Consider the following 25424-nt stretch of genomic DNA (forward strand, 5'->3'; position numbering starts at 1 on the left):
TTTATTGACACGAAGCTGTGAATAAAGGATTACGAACATCTCAAGAAACGTTACAGCAACGTTCAACGTAATTTTCTCTGCTAACAACTATTGCTTTCTCGTTCGTACAATGGAAAAGAACATACAATGGCAAAATTGCCGCTTTGCCGACAATATTTTATACGCATCTTCACGTAATCGTCTGAACAGTAGAGAGAGGCTGGGGTGAAATCGCAGGGCCCTGCCTTCTACCTCATCGGCCCTAAAAGAACTTTCGGTACGACTTCGGCGGGCTGAGGATCTTATGCTGCGACGCGCTCGTGTGCACGACTTCGTGGAGCTTGCGCAGCAGGGGACACGGCTTGCCCAGGACGCCCGCAAAGTCGTCCATGTCAGCATCCCAGACGGCCAGACCTGTGCATATGGAGGTCACGATGGCCTTGTCGGCCACGCTTTGCTCGTCCTCGTACGCGACCCATTGGAGATCCTTCCTGGCGAATGGGCAGTGGCCATAGTGATAATAGGAGCGCTTCCAGCCCTCGTTGCGGAGCTTGTCCTGCACCTCGACGTAGCTCAGCAGCCCAGACTCGTTGGTGCGTTCGCCAGGCGCACCGGGCCCCGCGGCCGCGGCGCCCATTCGGTGCAGTCTTCTGTGGCGCAGGGTGAACGAGACGCCCGCGAAAGACACGCTGAGAACTGTTTTGCGGAAGTCGTCTGTCTCGAGCCTTAGGTCGTCGAGCACACGCATTAGGCCGTACTGACCTTGGTGCGACGTGCGAAGCAGAGTGCGCACGGGCGTCACGCACGTCACCAATGGGAAGTGGCGCGGGTCGAGCGACCGGTGCCCGTCCACCAGCACCACGTCCAGGTTTTCGTAGACGGACTGTACGTAGTACGACTCACGCCGCAACCGTGTGTTCATGGGAAGCACCGCCGACAGGAGAAGGCCGTCGCGCATGTAGGAATTGTGCAGATCAGCCAGCAGCACGGTGAAATTGATACGGTGCTCGTGTATCGGGTACTTCCAGTAGATGAGCAGCCCTTGAAATTCGTTGCGACGAAGCCACTCCGCCGAGTTAAGCGCGAACGTCACTCGCGTGCGCCTTTCCTTGACGAGTGCGACGAACCTAGGCCCGTCCTCGACGCTGCCTCCAAGACACGCCCATAAAGTCACCTCTGGATTCGAGCGCTCCAGTCCCTCGAATCTGGATCGAGGGAAGAAGAGTGCCTAGCCATCAATTACAATCCACCCATCTGTCACTACTACCTGCATGTGTGATGATTCATTTTGAAGGGTCAATCAACAGGCCCCAACTTTTTTACACGCCCCAAACAAGCTCGCATATCTTTCCTACGCTTGAGAAGCTTCCTTCCATGCTCAGTGACGTCAACTCGGTGATCGGTGACGTGATGCAGCACGCAGCTTGTTAATTGGTCTAAACCAGGCCTCAACAGCGTCACTGATGGCCGAGTTGACGTCACTGAGCCTGTAAGCAAGTTTGTCAAGTGTGAGAAGGGTGCACGAGGTTGTTTGGGGAATGTAAAAAAAAAGTCGGAGCCTGTTAACTGGCCAGTTAGTATGAGGTAACCATTAGCGGCGCGTTGTGTGTAGCACAATTAATGCGGCTGATGCAGAGCGCGGAGCCAGTTCCCGACCCATCAAATAACGAAGCTGATCGGTTCCGCAAGGCAAACGCGCGAGACCTGCGCATAAGGAATAAAGGAGACTCCTTCGTTCCTACGGTTAACGAGTGCAGCCGTCAAGGTCGCCCCCCGTTTAGGACAAGAAGGGGAAGGCTCACTCGGAAGAGCATCTAGCAAAAAGCAGGCCAGGTGCCGTCGTCTGAGTTTAAGTCATTGCTGGCATGCACGTGTGTTGAGAATGTCGCGGAGACGCAACCACTGGGCTGACAATTATTGCGGCACGGAGACGAGCATATGCTCTCCCGCTATACGTTATTACCAAGTGTTGTTAAGATGGCGGGGCGCCTCGCTGTCGCATGCACACTTGGTAAGCGCACAGAGCCCAACGGTGTACTCACCGCTCTTAAGGAGGTTGCTACAAAGCAACCTTTATTGAGAGAACTGACGGAACTCAGGCGTGAGAATGGCTACCAACGGAGGTCGACATGGTAAGAGAGAGAGTGTGACACATGAATAACCTATACCTTCTCGTGTTGTATTTCATAACGTGATATTTACCAATGCAGTGCCTGTTATAAAAGTGTTTTCGCAATTGATGTTGGTGATGCAAGCCCAACATGTGATTGAATTGTGGGGAGACCCTTTGTTCAACCAAGGGTTGAAAAAAGGTTGTTTGAATGTGAAATAGAGAGCGGAGGTTCAGGCTTGGACTCGGGCAGACGCCTGAGGCTGTAATAAAGCGCCTCTTCACCGAACTATGGCTCTTTCTTCGCGCTGCCACCGTGCACTCGAGTCATCGAGGGGACCTGTTGCGAACCTCAAACATGTTCCATTCTTTATCTAGTGTAGAAGCTAGTCGAGGAGGAGGAAATTAACTCTGGCCCTTTAATAAACACATTTTTAGGGACTTAGAGCCGCGGTTACGAATTTTCACGAGTGTTCTTGGTGAATGGTGCATGAAAACATTGCATAACCTTGTCCTGTCTGCTATTCACCCGTTTCTCTGCAGGACAGGCTAGCTTTAACACACAGTTCAATCGATGATGCACTTGCGAGTAAGGAAGAGAGAGGAACATTTTGAGGGGGGTAAAGCAAACAAGCAAGCGGACCTATATGGCAGCCCGTGGATATTATTGGCCTAGAGGTGAAGAGATTTTGACTGTAGCGCAAGGAATTTAGTACAGGAGAAATTACGATTCATCCTCCTCCTCCTCCTCATCATCATCAAAGCCTGACTACGTCCACGGCAGGACAAAGGCCTCTTCCATGTTCCACCAGTTAACTCGGTCCTGTGCTTTCTGCTGCCACTTTATACCCGAAAAATTCTTAGCCTCATCTGCCGAGCAATTCTTTTTTCTCCCCCTAACCCGCTTGCCTTCTCTGGGAATCCAGTTTGTTACCCTTATTGACCAGCGGTTATCCTGTCTACGCGCTGCATGCCCAGCCCATGTCCATTTCCTCTTCTTGATTTCAACTATGATATCCTTAACCCCCGTTCGTTCTCTAATCCACTCAGCTCTCTTCTTGTTCCTTAAGGTTACACCTACCATTTTTCTTTCTATTGCTCGCTGCGTCGCCCTCAATTTAAGCTGAACCCTCTATGTAAGCCTCCAGGTTTCTGCTCCGTAGCTAAGTACCGACGAGATACAGCTGTTATATACCTTCCTCTTGAGGGAGAAAGGCAATCTACCTGCCATAATTCGAGAGTGCTTGCCAAATGTGCTCCACCTTCTTCTTATTCTTCTAGATATTTCAATCTCGTGGTTTGGCTGCGCGGTTATTACCTGCCCTAAGTAGACATAGTCTTTTACAACTTGAAGTGCACTGTTACCTATCTCGAAGCGCTGCTCTCTTCCGAGGTTGTTTCACGTTACTTTCGTTTTCTGCAGACTAATTTTAACACCCACCTTTCTGCTCTCCTTGTCTAACTCCGTAATCATGAGTTGCAATTCGTTCTCTCAGTTACTCAGCAATGCAATGCGATTGGCGAAGCGCAGGTTACTAACATACTATTTATTAAATCTTATCCCTAACTGTTCCCATTCTAGGCCTCTCAAAACCTCCTGTAAGCACGCGGTAAATAGCATTAGGGAGACTGTATCTTCCTGTCTTACACCCTTCTTAATTGGATTCTGTTGGTTTCTTTATGAACCACTATGGTAGCACTTGTTCCCCTGTATATTTCTTCCAGGATGTTTATATATGCTTCATCAACGCCCTGATTCCGCAGTGTCTGCATGACTGCTGATATTTCTACTGAATCAAACGCCTTCACATAGTCTAGAAATGCTATGTGTAGTGGTTGGCTATATTCTGAGCATTTCTTTATTACCTAATTGATAGTATGATTGTGTTCGATTGTTGAGTAGCCTGTTCAAATGCCTTCTTTTTCCGTTGGTTGATTGAATTTATTGTTTTCTTAACTCTGTTAGCAATTACCTTTGTAAGTAGCTTGTTGTGATGGTTAAGGACGTTCGTCACTGTGTTTGTTGATAGCGGACGAAAAAGGATTAACATCAACAATGGATGTGAACAAAAGAAGCGTTATATTGTACACTAGAGAACGAAGTGGCAGGTGAAAATAAAACTATATGTCCAACCCTACACGCCAAGCGTCACGCAACATGTAGGAGAGTCAGACCTCTAGCATGCGGAGAGCTCGCGGCTACGCTTACTCCGAGTCCAGCGCGTAGAGTTCTCAGTTCGCAAGAGGAAAAACGCTGCCTCACAGTTTGGGTCCCCGTCGTCCCGACATGATGCGATCGTCGACGTGCGCGAGGGCAAAGGTGGCACGGCTGGAGCGGCTGGAACGGCTGACGGCACACGGATGCGCTACCGTGTGCAGCGCCGTTTAGTCAGACGTCGCGGCCAGCAGTCAGGGTCGCAACTCCTGAGGTTCAGGGTCAGGCCCCGGCTCACGAGGACGGACCACGCCCGGTAGGCCTCGCCCACGAACCTGCTCCCGGCCACTGCACCCAGGCAGGAGCCGTTCAGCAGGCCCCGTCCTTGCACCTTGTACAGGCCGGCGGACTCGACCATGAACGAACACGCCGGAGCTCGACCTGGCCGACACGTACGGGTCCCATGTCCGGCTCAGGAACGCTCCCAGGAACTCGTCCTCTCGAGCGGCGCACTGCTTCGTCTGCCTTCGTGGCCTCCACGCTCGAGCTCCCTTTCGCACGTTCCTTCTTCTCCTCCTCTTCTTTTTCATCTCTTGTTATCGCCTTCGTGCCACCTGCCCTCCGCTCGTCTTCTTCAGTTTCGGTTTGACGTTCGTCGGCGCTTTTAAGTCCTTTTAGCCACAAATCGTATCTAAACACAGCACTTTTGTGTCCTTTCCTTACAAATATCCCCCTGCTCAAGAAAGTTGTTTAGGGGGAAAACAACTTTTCACAAGCGCGCGAGGTGGAGTACCCAAAAGCGAAAACATAGCAAAAAAAAACATTATTTACAGAAGTTCATTCCGTTAGGGAAAGGGTGAATTAACATGAAAAGAAATTGTGCCACCACTAAACGCTAACCAGCGGAGAAGTCAAATGCGGCTGAGGTAGTCGGCACCTATGTTGTCGGAGCCCTTAATGTACTCAACCACAGAGTCATACTCAGTAAGCAATAGGCTCCCTTTCGTGGTATTTCTTGAGAAGGTTGATGTGAAAAAGACTTCTCCGTGTTCCGAGATCTATCTCGTAGTCATAGTCACTGCGTTTTTCAAGCACTGTGAAGGGTCCCTTCCATGTCAAGACCAATTTATTCTTATCTGATGGTAGCAACAGCAATACTTTGTCTCCGGGTGATAGTTGTCCAACTCTTCCTTTCCTATCGTAATATTTCTTTTGTGTCATTTTCGCCTTCAGAAGTTCTTCGTGTGCTACCTTGCAGGTGTCTTGCAGTCGCTCCTGAAGATCTATAACTTACTCGTATGTTGTTTTCGTTTCAGGATCGATGTTGGCCCCTGTCCACAGTTCCTTAAGAATCGACATTGGGCCACGTACAAATCTGCCGTAGAGGAGATCGAACGGCGCGAATCCAAGGCTCGTCTGGGGAACTTCACGGTATGCAAAGAGCAGGGGAGCCAAGTATCTGTCCCAATGTTGCGGCCGTTCTTGACACATGCGGCGAACCATTTGTTTGAGAGTGCCATTAAATCTCTCCACAAGTCTGTTGGCCATGGGGTGATAAGGCGTTGTGGGTAGCTGACGAAATGAAAGTAGCCGACCGAGTTCTTGCATGAGACTCGAGGTGAACGACTTTCCACGGTCGCTCACTATCTCACGGGGCACTCCAACGCGGGAGAACATCTCTACTAGTGCTTCCGCTATGCGCTCTGTCTCGATGCTCGGTAGTGCCACCGCATCCGGGTAACGCGTAGCGAAGTCTACCATCGTTAAGACATACTTGTTGCCCTTGGATGACGTTGGTGACAGCGGGCCAATAATATCGATGGCGACCCGCTGAAAAGGTGTGTCTATGATAGGCATATTTCCCAATGGAACTCGTCCGACGAGGTGTTTAGGCACGGTCCTCTGACATACGTGGCACGACTTCACGAACCGTATCACATCAGCCCGTACACCCGGCCAATAAAACTCTGTAAGGACACGGTCTGTTGTCCTGCTTTGCCCTTGGTGACCAGACAGAAGGCCTTCATGAGCCATCTTCATTACGGTGTTCCTAAGATCCTTGGGTACCACAAGTTGCTCCAAGTCTCGCCTTTCTGCCGTGCGGTGGCGCCGGAAAAGAATGTCACGTACCAGCACAAACTCAGTGACTGCTGGCTTCTTAGATATGATCTTTCCCAATGCGGTGAAGCAGGTTTCCAGCGTGGGATCTGCGTGCTGTAAATTCTTTAGCGCTTCCCGGCTGATATCCCGGGGTTGGATCCGAGGAACAATCAGTTCACTGGGCTTTTTTCTTTCTTTTCCTGCAGCCGCCGACATGTCATCTTGTCGTCTTCTATCTGATGAGGTTGCATCTTCAGGTTCTTCTTCAGTGCATACTGGATCACGGTGAATCTGTGCTAGTTTTGGACGTCCTGCTGGCTGCTTCGGGGCTGGTCGGGCAGCTGACAGTACACCCGCAATGTTGCCAAGCACGACTTCATACAATGAATTCTCCATACAAACAGCAAGCACCTGACCTCTGAAAAACGGAGAATCTATGTACACCTCTGCTTCTGGTAAAACTTTTGCAGATCGGTCCAATAAGCGAACGGTACGGGTGTTGCCAGTCAAGTTGCAGTCAGGAACTAGCGATCGTTTCACCACTACTGTATTGCAACCGGTATCCCGCAATACGGTAACCCGCCTCCCTTCGAGATAGCCCTTTACAGTTGGCATTTGTTTTGACCCGTTGTCGCAAGTTGCGTTGCTTTGGGTCCCATCACACATGTCATGACAATGTTTCTCATCCTGATTGTCAGGCGCATCTTCCATTGATTTCTTATGCTGCGCTTTCTGGTATCCCAAGACGGAACATGATGCCTCTCTACGTTTTCCCGAGTTTGAGGGACAACTATCGGATCTGTGCCCCGACTTCTTACAGATCCAGCACGACGTCGACTTGGGCGCTCGAGACTTTGTCCAGCAATCGGAAGCTCGATGACCCGGCTTGTTGCATAGAAAACAAAGCGGTTTTCCTTTGCTTTCGCTGACAGTGTCAACTTTAGCTGTAGCCATCGGTTTCCCTTTTTCGTCTTTTCCTCTAGCGAGATTCACAATTCCCTGAGCTTCCAAATATTGATCAGCCGTTGTTGCCAACGTGTCCAGGCTATGACATCCTCGCTCCTTCAGGAAGACAGCCAACTTCTCGTCGCACCGCCTGAGGAATTGCTCGGACACCATCTTGTCTCGCAGTGCATCATATGTTTTGGGAGTCTTCGCCAGCTCCTGCCAAGGGTCGAAGTATCCACAGAGACGTCCCGTGAACTGTCGACCTGTCTCAGTATTCTCGGGCCGGGCATCCCTAAACTTCGTGCGGTATCCCTCCTCTGTATAACGGAACCGCTGGAGGAGCGTCTGCTTGAGCTTTGCGTAGTCCGTAGAGTCTTCTGCAGACATCCGTCCTACCACGGTCAAGGCTTCTCCCGTTAGACACAAGCTCAGTGACAGGGCCCACTTGTCGGTTGGCCAGCCTTGGCTCATGGCAACCCTCTCAAATCTCTGGATGTACGCATCCAGTTCGTCCCTACTCTCATTGTAGGGCGGAATCATTTTGTGTGGGCTGCGAAAACTCTGACCACCACCCATACTATCGTCCGCAGAACTCGTGCTCGGCCGCTGCGCTTCTGCGACACGACGTCGCTCCTCGAGCAGAAGCCTTTCAGCTTCCATGCGAGCTATTTCCCGCTCATGCTCCACCTGTGCTGCTAGCCGTGCCTCCTCTCGATCTTTCGCTCTCTGGTCCCTCATTTCTTTTTCCTCCGTGCTCACCCATGCCAGCAGAGCCTCACCACTCAGCCCCATCTCCTTCCCTAGCTCAACTAGCTTTCTCTTGTCATCCATCCTCGTCCGCCACACACAACCAACGTGAGGCTCTCAGATGTGAGGCGAGAGCTTAGTCCTGTCTCGCGGACGCCAGAAATTGTGATGGTTAAGGACGTTCGTCACTGTGTTTGTTGATAGCGGACGAAAAAGGATTAACATCAACAATGGATGCGAACAAAAGAAGCGTTATATTGTACACTAGAGAACGAAGTGGCAGGTGAAAATAAAACTATATGTCCAACCCTACACGCCAAGCGTCACGCAACATGTACGAGAGTCAGACCTCTAGCATGCGGAGAGCTCGCGGCTACGCTTACTCCGAGTCCAGCGCGTAGAGTTCTCAGTTCGCAAGAGAAAAAACGCTGCCTCACAGTTTGGGTCCCCGTCGTCCCGACATGATGTGATCGTCGACGTGCGCGAGGGCAAAGGTGGCACGGCTGGAGCGGCTGGAACTGCTGACGGCACACGGATGCGCTACCGTGTGCAGCGCCGTTTAGTCAGACGTCGCGGCCAGCAGTCAGGGTCGCAACTCCTGAGGTTCAGGGTCAGGCCCCGGCTCACGAGGACGGACCACGCCCGGTAGGCCTCGCCCACGAACCTGCTCCCGGCCACTGCACCCAGGCAGGAGCCGTTCAGCAGGCCCCGTCCTTGCACCTTGTACAGGCCGGCGGAATCGACCCTGAACGAACACGCCGGAGCTCGACCTGGCCGACACGTACGGGTCCCACGTCCGGCTCAGGAACGCTCCCAGAAACTCGTCCTCTCGAGCGGCGCACTGCTTCGTCTGCCTTCGTGGCTTCCACGCTCGAGCTCCCTTTCGCACGTTCCTTCTTCTCCTCCTCTTCTTTTTCATCTCTTGTTATCGCCTTCGTGCCACCTGCCCTCCGCTCGTCTTCTTCAGTTTCGGTTTGACGTTCGTCGGCGCTTTTAAGTCCTTGTAGCCACAAATCGTATCTAAACACAGCACTTTTGTGTCCTTTCCTTACACTTGTATACTACGGAGATCAAGCTGATTGACCTGTAATTCTTCAAGTCTTCAGGCGTCACGAGGCACGTAATTTAAGCGAAGTTTTGGAATAGCCACACGTGAGCCGCTAAAAAAATATCTGTCCTCTCTGTTCCTTAATGACGTCTGGGAAAACTTGCATTAGATATATAGAATATCGAATTTTCTGTGCCTATTATGCACATATGTATGGTCATGTGTTTGCTACAAAATATGTGATGTCGACTTTTGTGCAAGAGAAGAGGGGTAGCAGGCGCCACGCGTTGGCACCAACCTCTGCATATATACATTCAATTTAAAAAAAGTGAAATGCTTGAGACCTGTGTACTGTGTGTTGTCGGTGCACGTTAAAGAACACCAGGTGGTGGAAATCTTTTTAGCCCTTCACCATGGCGTCTCTCATAATCATGTCGTGGACCACCAGCGAAACAACTGTCTAGCACACAGCTCAGGAATGACATGGTGGAGGCCAGTTTAGTAGGTAAGGCAAGGTTTTCTATGGCAAGGCTGTAAATGCCGATTGCGCTCTTTTTTTGTCCTGCTACCTTGAGGGCACGAAGAGATTTGGGCGTACAAACAGAATATCCTGTTTGTATGCAGCTTGGCTTTAAAGGAACAGCGATGTTTGTTTTCTCAATTAGTCTCCCTTCAATGCAACCTCAGATACTTGTGCAGAAGCTTGGTTTAAAGCAGATTGCCATTTTTTAAGCAATGCGGCGCATGCAGAAGCCGCAGTCCGCACATTCGCAAGCCGTAGAATGCGTTTGCTGCTGCATAGAGAGGCCTCACAAAGAAGGAAACCTGTGTCGGAGAAACTTGTCTCTTTGGGTCAAAATAAGTGATGTCATGTTGCGGCCAACCTTCTCGATCGAGAAGAAAAGGAATCTGGCTTTCACCTTTGCGTAGTGCTAGGCAAATACATTAGCGATAGTGCGACATTTTAGCATTGATGCACCATTGCTGGCGTTGCCAGCTTCGTGTATAATAGGTGGATTTGGGCTTCTTTTTTTGCAGAGTCGGTAGAGCAATTTTTCAGTCGCTTGTCCCTCTTTTGTTTTTTGGGGGGTATTCATATTTTTCTAGCAAGTATAGTTATTTCAGTGATCATCAAGTCCACTAATGCGCGTTTATTGTTCACTAGAGCATGTTGTCGGTGACTTTGAGTAGTTCAGTGCATAGGTGTGTGCAGAGCTCCTTATCGAGGTGGGCGAAGGTTGATCGAAGTGCCTCCCTCGTCCTAGTAAGTCAATGTATAGGGCAGATAACATCCCCCCCCCCTTTGTGTTACTTGGGAGGAGACGCTCCCGTTCTTTTGCCTCCCCGTTTGCACACTTACAGTTGACTGTTGATGTCAAACATACGTTGAGGGAATCAACAAGTAGCATTAATCGTGTGGTGGAAAGTGTGGCATCTGAATGAAGACAGTGTTAAAACATAGTGCCTTCGTTCATAGTTCCGCAATTTTTCACTGTACAAAACAGTTTGGTGATTGTAAACTCTTTTTGTAATTTAGTGATGCTCTTATTGTGATTAAGAATATTTTCAAGAATGGAAGAATTTATTATTTTCGCTTTTTGGGGCGTCCTTTGTGGTGAGTGTTGGCTTGTTTTCTCGGCAGCATGTGGCAACACTGACCGTTGTATGTCCCCGTGTTTGGCTGCCACTCCTGCTGATAAGCACATATGTGTAAATTTGGAGTGTCATTTCATAAAGTACAATTTTCAGTATCTAGTGTTTTGTTTATTTGCTAGATTAAAAAATTGCTCGAGAGATTATTTGAGACCGGTAAAGTGCTTGATGCCCTAATTTTTGCATTATCCAATGAAATATATAGTGATTCCTGAGTAATTTTTCCAGGATGTCTGCAATAAATTAAAATATTTCTTTCTGGGTCTTCTTGAAAGTTTGTAACACTTATTTAGCTGCTTGAATGTAAATGCAACTAGCTTCTCCGCCAGGTTGTGACAATAGCTGCTCAAGAAGGCTCCAAGATGCAAAATCACCTGCTCCAACATGGTAATTTTAGATGCTCCACAGGGCTTCATGGTGGTAGTTTTGTTGCTCAAAAAACTGCTCCAAATCAGAAGTCCCAGGCATCACCACTGGAATTCCGTCCGCCTTAGCATACTAAGCAGACAATTAAAGCCACTAGCCACGAACAACGTGGCACGTCTCATGGGACCGAAATACATGACGAGAACAAGAAGGAGTATAAGAACTGCAAGTGCTGAGCTTGGGGGCTAAAAAAAAATTGAAATAAAACGTCTAGGCTTAAGCAATGCGCGAAAAATTAGAAGTGAAAAAAGAGAAAACGCGCCCGTTAAGCTGCGAACGTTCAGCTGTATATACAAAAAGTCTGATAATATGGCAGCGTTAGATTGAAGAATACTGCTTTTGAGAGGCAGGTAAAAATACATTTCGTTCCATTCATTCTGCAATCATTTTCGGAGTTAAGCTTGCGCTAAAGCTATGAAGACAGTTATCGCTGTCCGTTGTGTGTTATTCTTGTGTCTTGATCTCCTTTTTGCACTCAGTCAGTTTAAATCAAAATGCACCAACTAGACCCTAAAAAAGTCCTTAAAAGGAAACTTCTCTGAACAATGACTTGCACGTGAGCTTGTGGTTGAATCAATGTTACACGGCACGGATCTTTTAATCGGGAGTAAGGTGTGACCCACAGACTGCAGAAAATTGGATATGTGCCACAAAAAGCACGTACTTGCGAAGCAGCTTGTATCATCGAATAAAACGACCACTTCAACTATGTCGATGCCGCCTGCCAGTGACATGCCAACCATCGCAGACGGCAACGTTGGTGGCCTCTGCCGCTCTGTCAGCCATGAAGAGGTGGGTCAAAAGCATGACGGCATAACATAGCCATGCACAGTATAGTATTGTAAAGGTATGGCAAAGTGAGAGTGGGGATGAGTCGGGTATATGAGTCAGGAGGAATAAAGGAAGATGGGACTTAAAAACGCCGTGAAGCTCCCAGCATAGCATAGCCACTGTGTTTACGGAATGCGTTTTTGGAATCTTTCCTTTTTGTAGGAACTAAGGGGTGTCACCGCTCTATAAATAGGCAGCGAAACGATAACTCGTAGCGGTTATGAAATCATGGCACAGGAAACGGCGTTCCTTTCTGTACACGTTCCATGTGACCTTTTGTGAGTTTACACTGCGTGTTTCACGGTCTGTGGTTTTCTCTGCTTTCCAAGCTATTTGTTCGTAGTGAATGTGTTACTGCAAGTTAAAAGCAGTGGCTGCAATCTCCGAAACAATGTGTGAAGAGCGGGTTTTGGAAGGGTGAGCTGCGTTTGAATAAGCATTTCAAACACGGTACCTTGGAATTTCGCTGGTGCAACCCAGCTAGACGGTTGGCTTTAAATCAGCGCTGTTTACCAGACCCCGGCCCCTCCGTCGCGTTTGCAACGTGTACTTCATTATTCAAGAGGCTGTCGAACACCTACCTATTCTTACCTAACACAGAGCATACTACAAACGCACGCACGAACGCAGCTCGTCATGCAGTGTGAATGAGCTAAAACGTGAGGTGCAAATAACTTGTGGTGACCTCGTTGTCTTCTGTTGTTTAATATTAAGGTTTAAGCTATCGTCGTGGAAGTTTTTGTGGCAGACCAGGAGACCATCAACATAAGGACAGGCTGTGGTGATCAAGCCAGCATACGCATATATTGCCATCTCGTGCGCGCCCGAACGATTCTTGTCGTTTGGGAATCAAACCGCCTCACATCAAGCGCAGGATGACCCGTCTCAGCACGTGCTTATACCAGTCGACTACTCCATAAAAACAGTTGCTGAATATACAAGTTGGTACTTGGTTACACTTGGAGAGAGCCACTATAAAGCAAGGGGAATGGGTCGGCTCTATACGTCCCATGAATTTTGTGGTAGTTTTGAGGTACCATTTTTTCGGTGACCCACAAAAATATTTACATAATTCATACATCACTTTCTTCCAAATCTCCCGCTCTTTTAACTGTTCCACGTTTATTAAATTTTGAATTACAATAGAATCTTAGCGAATTTTTAACCATGAGGACGAAAATAATTGGAATCTACAAAAATTTATAAAACGAAAACTGTAGAGTGCATAATTTCAATAGTAGCTGTAGATATTTATCCCGAATACAAAGAAAATGATCAACTGGTCATCTTTAAATTCAGAGGAAATAATGGTACCTCAGTAATAAAAACACGGGTTTGAGATAATCGATTTGAAAGTTAGCAAACAGCTAAAAATCGAACACACTTTGTCGCAAATGCCGTTCATCTATTTCATTTAGTAGCTAAACCCTTGGGAACAATCTTCTAAGTCAATTTCTTACTTTAGAGCCTCTTGTAACTCTCATAATTCTCGCCTTGTTTATTTTGTGAGCTGTCACGCAGCTCTATCCGCAGTGTGTCATCGAGTGTTGTCAACGTTTTCCAGCAAATTGACTAATGTTTGGCCACACTTCAATCTTAACTATTTCAGAATTCAGGCTCGTTTGATACTATCAGCAATAAATGTAGGAACAATATTCATTGTCACAATGAGTAAAACATTTAAGCTAATCAAAGAGAACAAAGACTCTGTGACGCAACTCCCATTTACTCAACACTTGCACCGGGCAGGGGCCACGCTCAATTTTAGTCTAATTGCATCACTACTATTAGTCATGTCTGTTAGACCATACCTGTTGTCACCCTGCTTATAATTCAATTAAAGGACGCTGAAAAGGCTAAGTGATTCACCAATGAAGAATTTCATTGGTGACCTTTAATTACGTTACTGACCTTTAATTACATTAACAAGACAACTGTATGGCTTGTCGCGAAATACACATTTGCTCAACACCTTCTTTACCCTCGGCATCTGAACTTATCGACAAGTGCGACAAACTTAAGGTGTAGGAAGCCAGGAGCTCAAAGTGTTCGAGAGGATACGCTTCGTAGACCATAGCGAAGTTTCTATCCTTTTGTATTAAAAGGAATTTTGAAAGGTCTATACGGTGCATACTGATTAAAACTTACTGAGCGCAAAAAACGCAAGAAATAAAACAACACACAAGGGCAGCGACAACTGTACATATGTTTTAGCGCAACGATAATCTGACGAGTATCATGACGAAGTATGCAGTGGAAGTTGGAGGTACTGTAGTTAGACGGGACACTGGCAAGCTGTCCCAGGACACGAAGAATCTCATCAAGAAGCGTAAAAGCATGAAAGCCTCAAGTACAACAGACAAAATAGAGTTGGCCAAGCTTTTGAAGTTGATTATTAAGCGTAAGGTATCCAATGTAAGAAGGTATAACATGGAACGAATTGAACACGCTCTGAAGAATGGAGGAAGTGTCAAAGAAGTGAAGAGGAAACTTGGGGTAGGCATAAATCAGATGTATGCACTAAGAGACACGGAAGACAAAATAACTACCAATATAGAGGGGATGGGGGGGGGGGAAAATAACGGAGGAGTTTTACAGAGATCTGCACAGTAGCCAGGACAACCACGAGCTTGCTATAAGAACTAGCAGTAACTCTGATAGCACCCCACCGGTAAATATAGAAGAAGTTAGAAAAGCCTTGGAGAGTATGCAAAGAGGCGAAGCTGCTGGTGAGGATCAGGTAACATCAAATCTGCTGAAAGATGGAGGAAAGATTGTGTTAGAAAAACTAGCGACCCTTTTTACGAGGTGTCTCCTGACGAGAAGAGTACCAGAATCTTGGAAGAAAGCTAATATCATTCTAAACATAAGAAAGGAGATGACAAGGACTTGAAGAATTAAAAGCTGATCAGCTTGCTCTCCGTAGTATACAAGATATTCACAAAGGCAATTGCTAACAGAATTAAGACAACATTAGAATTCATTCAACCAAAGGAACAAGCAGGATTTCGAACAGGCTACTCAACAATCGACCACATTAATACTATCAATCAGGTAATAGAGAAATGCTCAGAATATAGCCAACCACTATACATAGCATTTCAAGACTATGAGAAGGCGTTTGATTCAGTAGAAATATCAGCAGTCATGCAGACACTGCGGAATCATGGCGTCGATGAAGCATATATAAACACCCTGGAAGAAATCTACAGGGGATCAACTGCTACCATTGTGCTTCACAAAAAAGCAACAGAATACCAATCAAGAAGGGTGTAAGGCAAAGGGATACAATCTCCCCAATGATATTTACCGCGTGCTTACACGAGGTTTTCAGAGGCCTAGAGTGCGAACAGTTAGGGATAAGAGTTAATGGAGAGTACCTTAGTAATCTGTGCTTCGCTAATGACATTGCATTGCTGAGTACATCAGGGGACGAATTGCAAATGATGATTACGGAGTAGACGAGGAGAGTAGAAAGGTGGGTCTTAAAATTAATCCGAAGAAAACGAAAGTAATGTACAACAACTTCGGAAGAGAGCAGCGCTTTGAGATAGGTAATAGTGCACTTCAAGTTGTAAAAGACTATGTCTACTTAGGGCAGGTAATAACCGCAGAGCCGAACCACGAGATTGAAGTAACTAGAAGAATAAGAATGGGGTGGAGCACATTCGGCAAGCACTCTCAAATTATGACAGGTAGATTGCCACTATCCCTTAAGAGGAAGGTATATAACAGCTGTGTTTTGCCGGTGCTTAGCTACGGAACAGAAACCTGGAGGCTTACAAAGAGGGTTCAGCTTAAATTGAGGTCGACGCAGAGAGCAATGGAATAGAAAATGGTAGGTGTAACCTTAAGAGACAAGAAGAGAGCAGAGTGGATTAGGGAACAAACCGGGGTTAAGGATATCATAGTGGACATCAAGAAGAGGAAATTGACATGGGCCGGCATGTAGCACGTATACAGGATAACCGATGGTCATTAAGGGTAACTAACTGGATTCCTAGAGAAGGCAAGAGAGTTAGGGGGAGACAGAAGGTTAGGTCAGCAGACGAGATTAAGAAGTTTGCAGGTATAAATTGGCAGCAGCAAACACAGGACTGAGTTCTGGCGGAACCTTGGAGAGGCTTCTGTTCTGCAGTGGATGTAGTCAGGCAGATGATGATGATGATGAATCCCGGAAATGATTCCAGAATATTATTAGAACGAAATGTATCTCGTTTACAAGAAAACTGCATGCGTTGTCGCGAAAGACACACTTGCTGAAAACCATCCTTACCCTCAGCATCTAAACTTATCGACAAACACGAGCTTAAGATGTAATGAAACTAGAAGCCGGAAGTGTTCTAGGCGATGCACTTCGTAGATTAAATGCAAATATAAATGCACACAATGTCTTCTGAGTGTCTTCTAGATGTTACCTGACAATTTTATATACACCGCCGACTTTTTACAGGCATTTTGGCTTTCGTATGTCAAGTTTTCTTTAGAAACACAAACCGGAAGCCTCGAGCGCATGCGAAGAGCTCGCCCTTGGGTGCGTTTTCACTCGCTACTTGTTTTCTGAAAAACTGGTTTTGAGGCAAAAATTATGCTCTTTACGAAAAGCACAGATGTTGAAAAAATCTGCACAAACGGACACCCTTGCCAAATTTTTTCGAATTGCGCCCTACCCTGTGCCCTTAGATATAGGATATCCTGAGAGGCAGAGGCAGTGGCGTAGAGATGGCTTGTTCCTCTCTGATGTTATTTCTTTTGTGAAGAGCATTCAATGTTTCTTCCTGATGAGACAAGCAGTCATTGCTTGCCATCACCAGCTTGTAGTAAAAGAGTAACCGTTATCATCTTTGCCAACGCGTTCTACCCACTGTAAAATTAAACGCCACACGCTACTGCCGCGACGCATCGTGGTGGTATTTTGCAGCATTACTCACTATCTTGCATCTGTAACCACGCAACGCGCAATTAAACTTTCCAGCGGGATATTTCGGAGCGCAGGACTGTTGGTAAAATTGTTCTAAGTGGAATAGTGTATAAACGCGACGGACCCCGCTTGTCAATAAAAACGTTCCCGCTAGCTGCAGTAACTAAAAAGTTGAATAATCAACCTCAGCTAATTCGGCAGCTGCCAGAAATAGTGTCTCTTTTAGTGTCCCCCTTGATGCATAACCTATCTGCAATGGTTCGTTTTCTGCCAGCGGCTTGTTGCCTTTTCGTGCACTTTTCTTTCTTTACGTTTAAATTAAAATTACTTCTAATAATATCCCATATACTTTCTTCAGCATCATTGTCTGTTAGTTCACAATACTGTTGCGTCTAACGAAGAAAATAAGCCCTTAAATGTACGCTTCTTTTCCTCATTCATAGCGAGAGTCTCGGTCTGGTAGACGTGGTGCCATCAAGCTGTTGCGGCTGGCCTAAAAACCGGAGACCCGGGATGAAGATGCTGAGGCAGCAGGAAAGTGAACTTAACCGGCTTTATTTATATTTTGTACATGGCGAGCTCCTCGAATAATCTGGGTGGCTTAATAAAGAGTACCTTTTCTCCAGATCCATAGATCGGGAAATGGATGCAGATTGCACTGTCACACACCACTTGCGAGAGTGACGCCCACACCCGCCCAGGTAAACGTCGTATATTGGGGCCTGGTTACTGCGCTGCAAAGTGGCACCAATGTGGCTTTTCCTTGTCGTGTGAGTGCCGCTGAGTGAGGGATTTCCCGCTTCTAAGACAGGATGCATGAAAGAGGGCGGCCGCAACAAAGTTCAACAGGATCCGGAAAACTTCTGGCTCAATCAACGGGGCGAGTCGTCGTTGGGGCTGACGCCGCTGCCTTTTTGAGAAACACGCTTCGACCTCGGACACCATTGTGGTTGGTTCTTAGAACAGCTTACAGCGTCAGGTGGCACGGCGCCTCACTTTCGAACTAGGAAGTACAATACGTGGAGGACATAGGCCGGCAGCCCTTAAGCAACTTCTTCGACGGAGAAAGAACGCCACTCCCTCGTCGGCCCAGGTGCCGGTCGTAACAAGATGTATGCAAGGGGTTATTGGTCAGTACTAAAATGCTTATTTGGGCCTGTTGTACATGGTCAACGCAGTGAAAAACAGCGCGAAAACACAAGACAGTGAAAGAGTGTTTTGTCCGTGTCTTTCACTGTCTTGTGTTTTTGTGCGCTTTTTTGCTTTCTTGATTATTTGTCGGCTACCAGCTTGTAATAAGACCACATGTTACGTGACGCCATCAGGTAATAGTGCTACACAGTAGCCGTTGTGGCTGTTGGCGGCTATGACTGACACACTGATAATTAAATACACATGTATACCCTACAAACTGGACAGAGAGATTACCGCCGCCGTAACTCAGTGGTATATAAAGCGTCAAGCGTGCTATTCGAAAGTCGCAGGTTCGGTTCCTTTCGGCGGCAAGTAATCTTTTTGTCCGATTTTTTTAAATGTTAAGCATTTTCTCTGCGAACTTCGGCAACTTTGCCCGCGTCTGTCTGTCTGTCTGTCTATCTATCTATCTATCTATCTATCTATCTATCTATCTATCTATCTATCTATCTATCTATCTATCTATCTATCTATCTATTTATCTATCTATCTATCTATCTATCTATCTATCTATCTATCTATCTATCTATCTATCTATCTATCTATCTATCTAGCCGCCTACTACTACTTTAAGCCCTCCTGACCGTTTTGACAATGGCATCTATGCCAAAATTGGTATCGCATAACATGACTGTATGACGAGCATACGTCACTATTGATAACATGAAAATCAGGACACGCATTTCATGAATATTATGATATACATGTCGTGATCTTGCTGCTTTTACGTTGGTTTCGTTCACATGAACCATTACAAAACAAGTATAGTGTGACATGACTGCATGGTAAACATGAGTGACAGGCCCAAACGTGGAAATCATGACCAACGTGTCATGTAAGTCAAGACTACATGCCATGCTCATGGTGCGCTCGTGGTCGTTTCGCTAGCTTAACATGTACCAAATTTGGGATTACGAGATGTAAATGAATGGCGAAGGTATATGACTGGTGCAAACATGATAATCATGACATGCTTGTCATGTAAAAACATCACTAGGTGCCACGCTCATGATCCAATCGCGGCCGTTTCGCCAGCTTTACATATACCAAATTTGATATTACGTAACGTGAATGGACGACGGTGGCAAATGACACGTCCAAACGTGATAATCATGATATGCGTGTAATGTAAAACATGACTACATGCTAAGCACATAGCACGCTCACGGCCGTTTTGTTAGCTTCGCTTATACTAAATTTGGCATTACGTCACGTGAAATAAATTACATGTCCAAATATGATAATCATGACAACCATGTCATATAAAACATGACTATGCTACGCTCATACCGCGCTCATGGCCCTTTCGCTAGCTTCCCATATACAAAATTTGCTAACGTGACGTGAATGGACGACGAAAACAACTGCCATGCGCAGTCGTGATAATAATTACATGAAAGGCATGTACGGCATTATTTACATGCGTATAGCACTTCTGGTGCTGGTATTGCAAACGTTAGTGGTACCGTCGTTACGCTATTATGTCACGTAATACAAGAGGGGGAACAAACACCTTGATTTATTGAGGGCGAACTTGTGCCCAGAAAAGTAGCCATGTCACAAAGAAGAGTCTGCTAAACGCGTTCCGCCTACGTGTCCCTTTCTGAACAACTACTCCGCCAGTCTTCCCGGCTCGTGCTCGTACACCAGAGGCATGCGCTGCTCTGCCCAAGATGCGTGAGCAGGCGCGAGGCACAGTAGACGCCCACATAGCGTCTCGTTGGTTGCGAGGCACTGCAGACGCCCACATAGCATCTCGTTGGTTGCGAGACACTGTAGACGCTCACATAGCGTCCCGTTGGTCCTCTTTGTAAAATAATTAGTAGGAGCAAGCTCTGTGGCATTACTCTCCCTCCGAAATGCGCATCGTCTCGATGCGTGAATTCGGAAGGTTAATAGTCGAGGGGGTAGATGTTTCATTTTCTTTCGTGGTATAGCTTCATACGGACAACGTGGACAACCTCCGCATGGTTTTGCTCTTGTCCGTCAGGGATTACTTCATAAGTTAGGTCACTTAGCTGACGAAGGACCTTATATGGACCAAAGTACCGTCAAAGGAGCTTTTCTGACATGCCGCGGCGTCGTATCCGTGTCCAGATTCATACTTGATCACCTGGCTGCTACTTGACTCCCCTGCGGCGCAGGTTGTTGTAGTCCGCATCCTTGAACTGTTGTTGACGTTTCGGTGCCTTGCCAACTGGCGTGCTTCTTCAGCTTTCTGCAGAAATTCGTCAATGTCAGATGACTCTTAGTGGTCATTGTCGACTGGGAGCATGGCGTCGAGAGTTGAATTGACTATGCGACCATAGACGAGCTGAAATGGGGTGACGCGGGTGGTCTCTTGGAGGGCCGTATTATAGGTGAACGTTGCGTAATGCAGGATTTCATCCCACGTTTTATGCTCCAAGTCCACGTACATCGAGAACATATCAGCGATCGTGCGATTTAGGCGTTCCGTTAACCCATTCGTTTGAAGATGGTACGCAGTGCTTTTCCTAAGGCTGGTGTTCGTCATTATCAACAAACATTGCATCAACTCCAACGTGAAGACTGCTATTTGGTCGGTGATTACAACCTTTGGGGCGCCATGTCGAAGAACTATGCTGTGCACAAAAACCTTGGCTACATCAGCTGCCGTTCCTCGCTCAAGGCAGCCGGTTTCAGCATACCGCGTTAAGTAGTCGGTGGTGACTACGATCCACCTCTTGCCCGATGGTGACATTGGGAAGGGTCCAAGAAGATCCATTCCAACTTGCTCAAATGGTGTAGCAGGCGGTTCTATGGGCTGGAGCAGGCCGGCCGTCTTCAGTGGTGGTTTTTTGCGTCTTTGACATTCACGACATTTTTTCCCATATTCCTGCACGGACGCCAGCAACCTGGGCCAGTAATACTTCTGATAAATTCTGGCAAATGTCTGGCTCACGCCCAAGTGACCAGATGATGGTTTATCATGACAAGCTTCTAGGATTTCGGGTCTCAATGCTAACGGAACGACGGAACTTCTCTTTGTTATGCCCGAAGTTCCTTTTGTATAGCACATTTTCACGGAGACAGAATGAAGATAATGTTCTCTTAAATACATGTGGGACCTGGCCGGCACGCCCTTCAAGGTGTTCGATCAATGGGAGCAGTTCTGCGTCAGCTCGTTGATGCTCCGCAATATCTGAGGCTTCCATCACACACAGAAGTGTCGAGTCGTCTTCTTCTGAAGGAGTAGAGTCAAGTGGCGAGCGTGATAAGGAATCGGCATCATTGTGTTTTCGCCCAGACTGGTATACAACAGTGATGTCGTATTCTTTCAGTCGGAGGCTCCATCTGGCAAGATGTCCCGACGGGTTTTTTAAATTCGCCAGCCAGCAAAGTGAGTGGTGGTCGCTGACGGCACAGAACGGCCTTCCATAGAGGTATAGTCTGAACTTGCTGATAGGCCATACCACTGCCAAACACTCTTTTTCTGTCACGGAATAGTTTTTTTCGGCTTTTGAGAGGGTTCGGCTGGCGTAAGCTATCACTTTTTCTTCTCCATTTTGCCACTGTACGAGTACTGCGCCGAGACCAATATTGCTTGCGTCTGTATGGAGTTCTGTGTCAGCGGTCTCGCCGAAGTGGGCATGGATCGGCGGGCTTTGCCAACGTTGCTTTAATTCGTTGAAAGCTGTTTCTTGTTCTGCACCCCAAGCGAATGATTTTTCGTCTTTTGTGAGTTTGTTTAGAGGTTTGGCGATTTTCGAGAAATTTGCTACAAATCGTCTGTAGTAAGCGCATAAGCCCAAAAATCGACGCACCTCTTTCTTGTCTCTGGGCTTTCGGAATCCTGTGACCGCCGCAGTCTTGTAAGAATCAGGGCCAACACCTTCCGCGCTTATTATATGTACCAGAAAACGAAGCTTGTCGGAGCCGAACTGGCACTTTTCTGGTTTGATTGTCAAGCCGGCCGACTGGATAGCCTGAAGCACTGACCGTAGTCTCTCTACGTGTTGCTCAAACGTCACAGAAAATACCACAACATCGTCAAAGTAGACTACGCATGACTGCCACTTCAGCCCCGTGAGGACACTGTCCATCATGCGCTGGAATGTCGCTGGCGCACAACAGAGTCCGAAAGGTAGTGCTTTAAACTCGTACAGGCCATCCGGGGTTACGAAAGCGGTCTTTTCACGGTCTCTTTCATCCACTTCGATTTGCCAATATCCGCTTTTTATGTCGAGCGAAGAGAAATATCTGGCGTGCCGTAGCCGATCCAATGTGTCATCAATACGCGGTAAGGGGTATACATCCCGCTTGGTTACGCTGTTTAGTTTCCGGTAGTCTACACAGAATCTCAACGTGTTGTCTTTTTTTCTCACGAGAACTACCGGCGATGCCCATGGGCTGCTAGATGGCTGAATGACATCATCCTGCAATATTTCCTGTACCTTGCTCTTTATAACCTCTCGTTCTTTCGGCGAAACTCTGTAAGGGTGTTGTGATACACTGGCCTGGTTGTTTCCTCTGTGATAATCCTGTGTTTCACGATCTGCGTGCGGCGTACTTTTGATGGGGTGGAAAAACATTCTGCGAATTCATCTATCAGGTCTTCCAGGATCTTCCTCTCGGCTGGTGATAGACTTCGGCTGTTTGAAAATGATGTTCCAAGGTCATGGGTAAATTCCGAAGTAGGCGGCTCTGACGCAATGGCACATAAGTCGGTAACTTCTGTAAAGCTGTGTAGAAAAGCGATGGTAGTGTCTTCTGCGACATGCTGAATTTCACTTCCGAAATTAGTGAGCAGTATGTTGGCAAGCCCACCACGTAAGCGAATAATGCCTTGAGTTATGCAAATTCCTTTCTTTAGTAGCAGCTTGACAGTGCCATCCGCTATTCTTTTAGAGTCGACGAATGCGTCATTCCTTACGCCAACCACGACGCTGCATCGTGGTGGCATGGTTACGTCGCCGTCGATAACACGCAACGCAGAACTTCCCGTCTCCTCGTCTATGGCCAGCTTTGTCGAAAAAGAAATACTAGAATTCTGCAGGTTTATTATGGCGCCATTATCTAGCAGGAAATTCATTCTGATTATTACGTCACTCGAGCATTCTGGCAGAACTAGGAAATCAGTGACATAAGTGGCACCCTGAATGCCGATCCTGGCAGTGCATCTTCCCAGAGGTGTTATCAGATGGCCCCCAGCCGCGCGTATTTTTGGTCCACCTCAAGGCGTCAAAACGTTATTCAAATCGTATGCGATTGAATAGCTTACGACTGAATAATCGGCACCAGTATCAACCATTACGTTAAATTCCCGCCCGTCCATAGTAACACGCAACTATGAAGAAATTTTTTCTTTACTTATATTCGTCGTCATTTTCTGCTCGTCGCTGCTTCGCTGGGGCCTTGACGGAGGATCTTAGCTCTGTCGGACATCAGCGGCCTTGCCTACCCAGGTTGCTGGCTTCAGTTTTCCTGACGCGGCTCGTTGACCGATAGTTTCGTGAATTTGGTGGTGAACTTGAACGTCGCGGACTTGGCGATTGATAACGATTTGGTGCTGGTTACCTTGGCTGGTGCTGGATGCTAGGGGCTGGATATCCGTGCCTTGAAAGGTACTCCTCTATTTCTATAGGCTTTTCACCATTACGCGGGCATGGGGCATACACAGAAAACTCACGCAGACCGACCCTTCGGTATGGACAGTGTCGGTAAAGATGTCCAGCTTCTCTACAGTGAAAACATAGCGGTGTCCTGTCAGGTGTGCGCCACACATCGCTTTTCCATGGTCTCTGCTCTCCAAGAAAGGGTGGGCTAGTCGAAGCTAACTGGCGGGCACCGGGAGTCCCAAACGAGGCATTGTGAACGGCAGGTTGGCGTAAAGCGTCTGCGTACGTTGATACATGGCGTTCCTGCATGGGTTGTGGAAGTCGAAGAGGTTGCACTTCTGGTTCCGGCTGAAGAATGGCGTGCCGAACATCATCATGGATGACGGATGTGAGGGATGAAACTGTCGGCATGACTTGCGGTTGGAGAATGTTACGAAGCTCCTCTTTGACGATGGAACGCACCAGCTCCCTCAGCGCCTCGTTGGTGCTGTCTCACTTTGTCAAAAGGACGCCCGCGGGCTCACTACCGGCATCCCGATTGTAGTGACGGGCACGCTGCTGCAGTGCTCTTTCTATGGTTGTGGCTTCTGTGCGGAATTCAGCAACGGTACGAGGATGATTGCGAACCAGGCCTGCAAATAAGTCCTGTTTGACTCCACGCATCAAATGGCGCACTTTCTTTTCTTCGGTCATGTTCGGATCGGCTTGTTTGAAGAGGCGGGACATGTTCTCGATATACATGCTGACACTCTCGTTCGTGCGTTGGTTTCTTGACTGAAGGGCATTTTCTGTCCTTTCCCAGCAATCCGTGCTGGCATACGCAGAAAGCAACTGCTGCCGAAAGCCTTCCCACGTCGCTATTGCCCCTTCGTGGTTCTCAAACTATATTCTCGCTCCATCCTCCAACGCAAAGTACACGCGGCCTAATTTCCTCGCATCATCCCAGGCATTGGTCCTTGCGACCCACTCGAAATGCTCCTGCCAGTCTTCCACATCTTCGTGCTCGTCACCGTGGAAGGGTTCAAGTAAGCACGGGGGAGACACGATGAGTTCAGATGTTGAAGCTGGATTGGCCATTTCTCTGAGATTGGCGGTTACCGCTGCCCGTGTCTGGAGTAGTGAGGAGTGGTCCGAATTCAGGTGACTCACCTCGGAGGCGGCGACTTGAACGCTGATGTACTGGAGTAAGTTCGCCAGGCTCCAATCGCTCTGGGTCAAGGCTTCTTTCTTTTGCGTCAAGGGAACTTCCAATCATACCCCGGACCTCCACCGGAATGTCATGTAATACAAGAGGGGGAACAAACACAATAATTTATTGAGGGCGAACTTGTGCCCAGAAAAGTAGCTATGTCACAAAGAGTCTGCTAAAAGCGTTCCGCCTACGTGTCCCTTTCTGAACAACTACTCCGCCAGTCTTCCCGGCTCGTGCTCGTACACCAGAGGCATGCGCTGCTCTGCCCAAGATGCGTGAGCAGGCGCGAGGCACAGTGGACTCCCACATAGCGTCTTGTTGGTTGCGAGGCACTGCAGACGCCCACATAGCGTCTCGTTAGTTGCGAGGAACTGTAGACGCTCACATAGCGTCCCGTTGTTCCTCTTTGTAAATTAATTAGTAGTAGCAATCTCTGTGGTAATATAAACAAAATACTTGCAATTAACTAGATACGTGAGTGCGCATAACATGTCTGCCTATGTTTAGTGCGTACTACGTCCGTCCGCCTCGTAACTTTGTG

The 25424-nt window shown here is 47.5% G+C and overlaps 1 protein-coding gene across 1 annotated transcript in view; it reads left to right on the forward strand.

Annotated features, from left to right (window-relative positions):
- The window catches only part of LOC142775126 (adenylate cyclase type 7-like), a 286309-nt gene that overhangs the window by 206145 nt on the left and 54740 nt on the right, over positions 1-25424 (forward strand). The gene's annotated exons all lie outside the window — the stretch shown is intronic.

The sequence above is a fragment of the Rhipicephalus microplus genome, chromosome X (genome assembly GCF_043290135.1).
Source record: "Rhipicephalus microplus isolate Deutch F79 chromosome X, USDA_Rmic, whole genome shotgun sequence".
Lineage (NCBI taxonomy): Eukaryota > Metazoa > Arthropoda > Arachnida > Ixodida > Ixodidae > Rhipicephalus > Rhipicephalus microplus.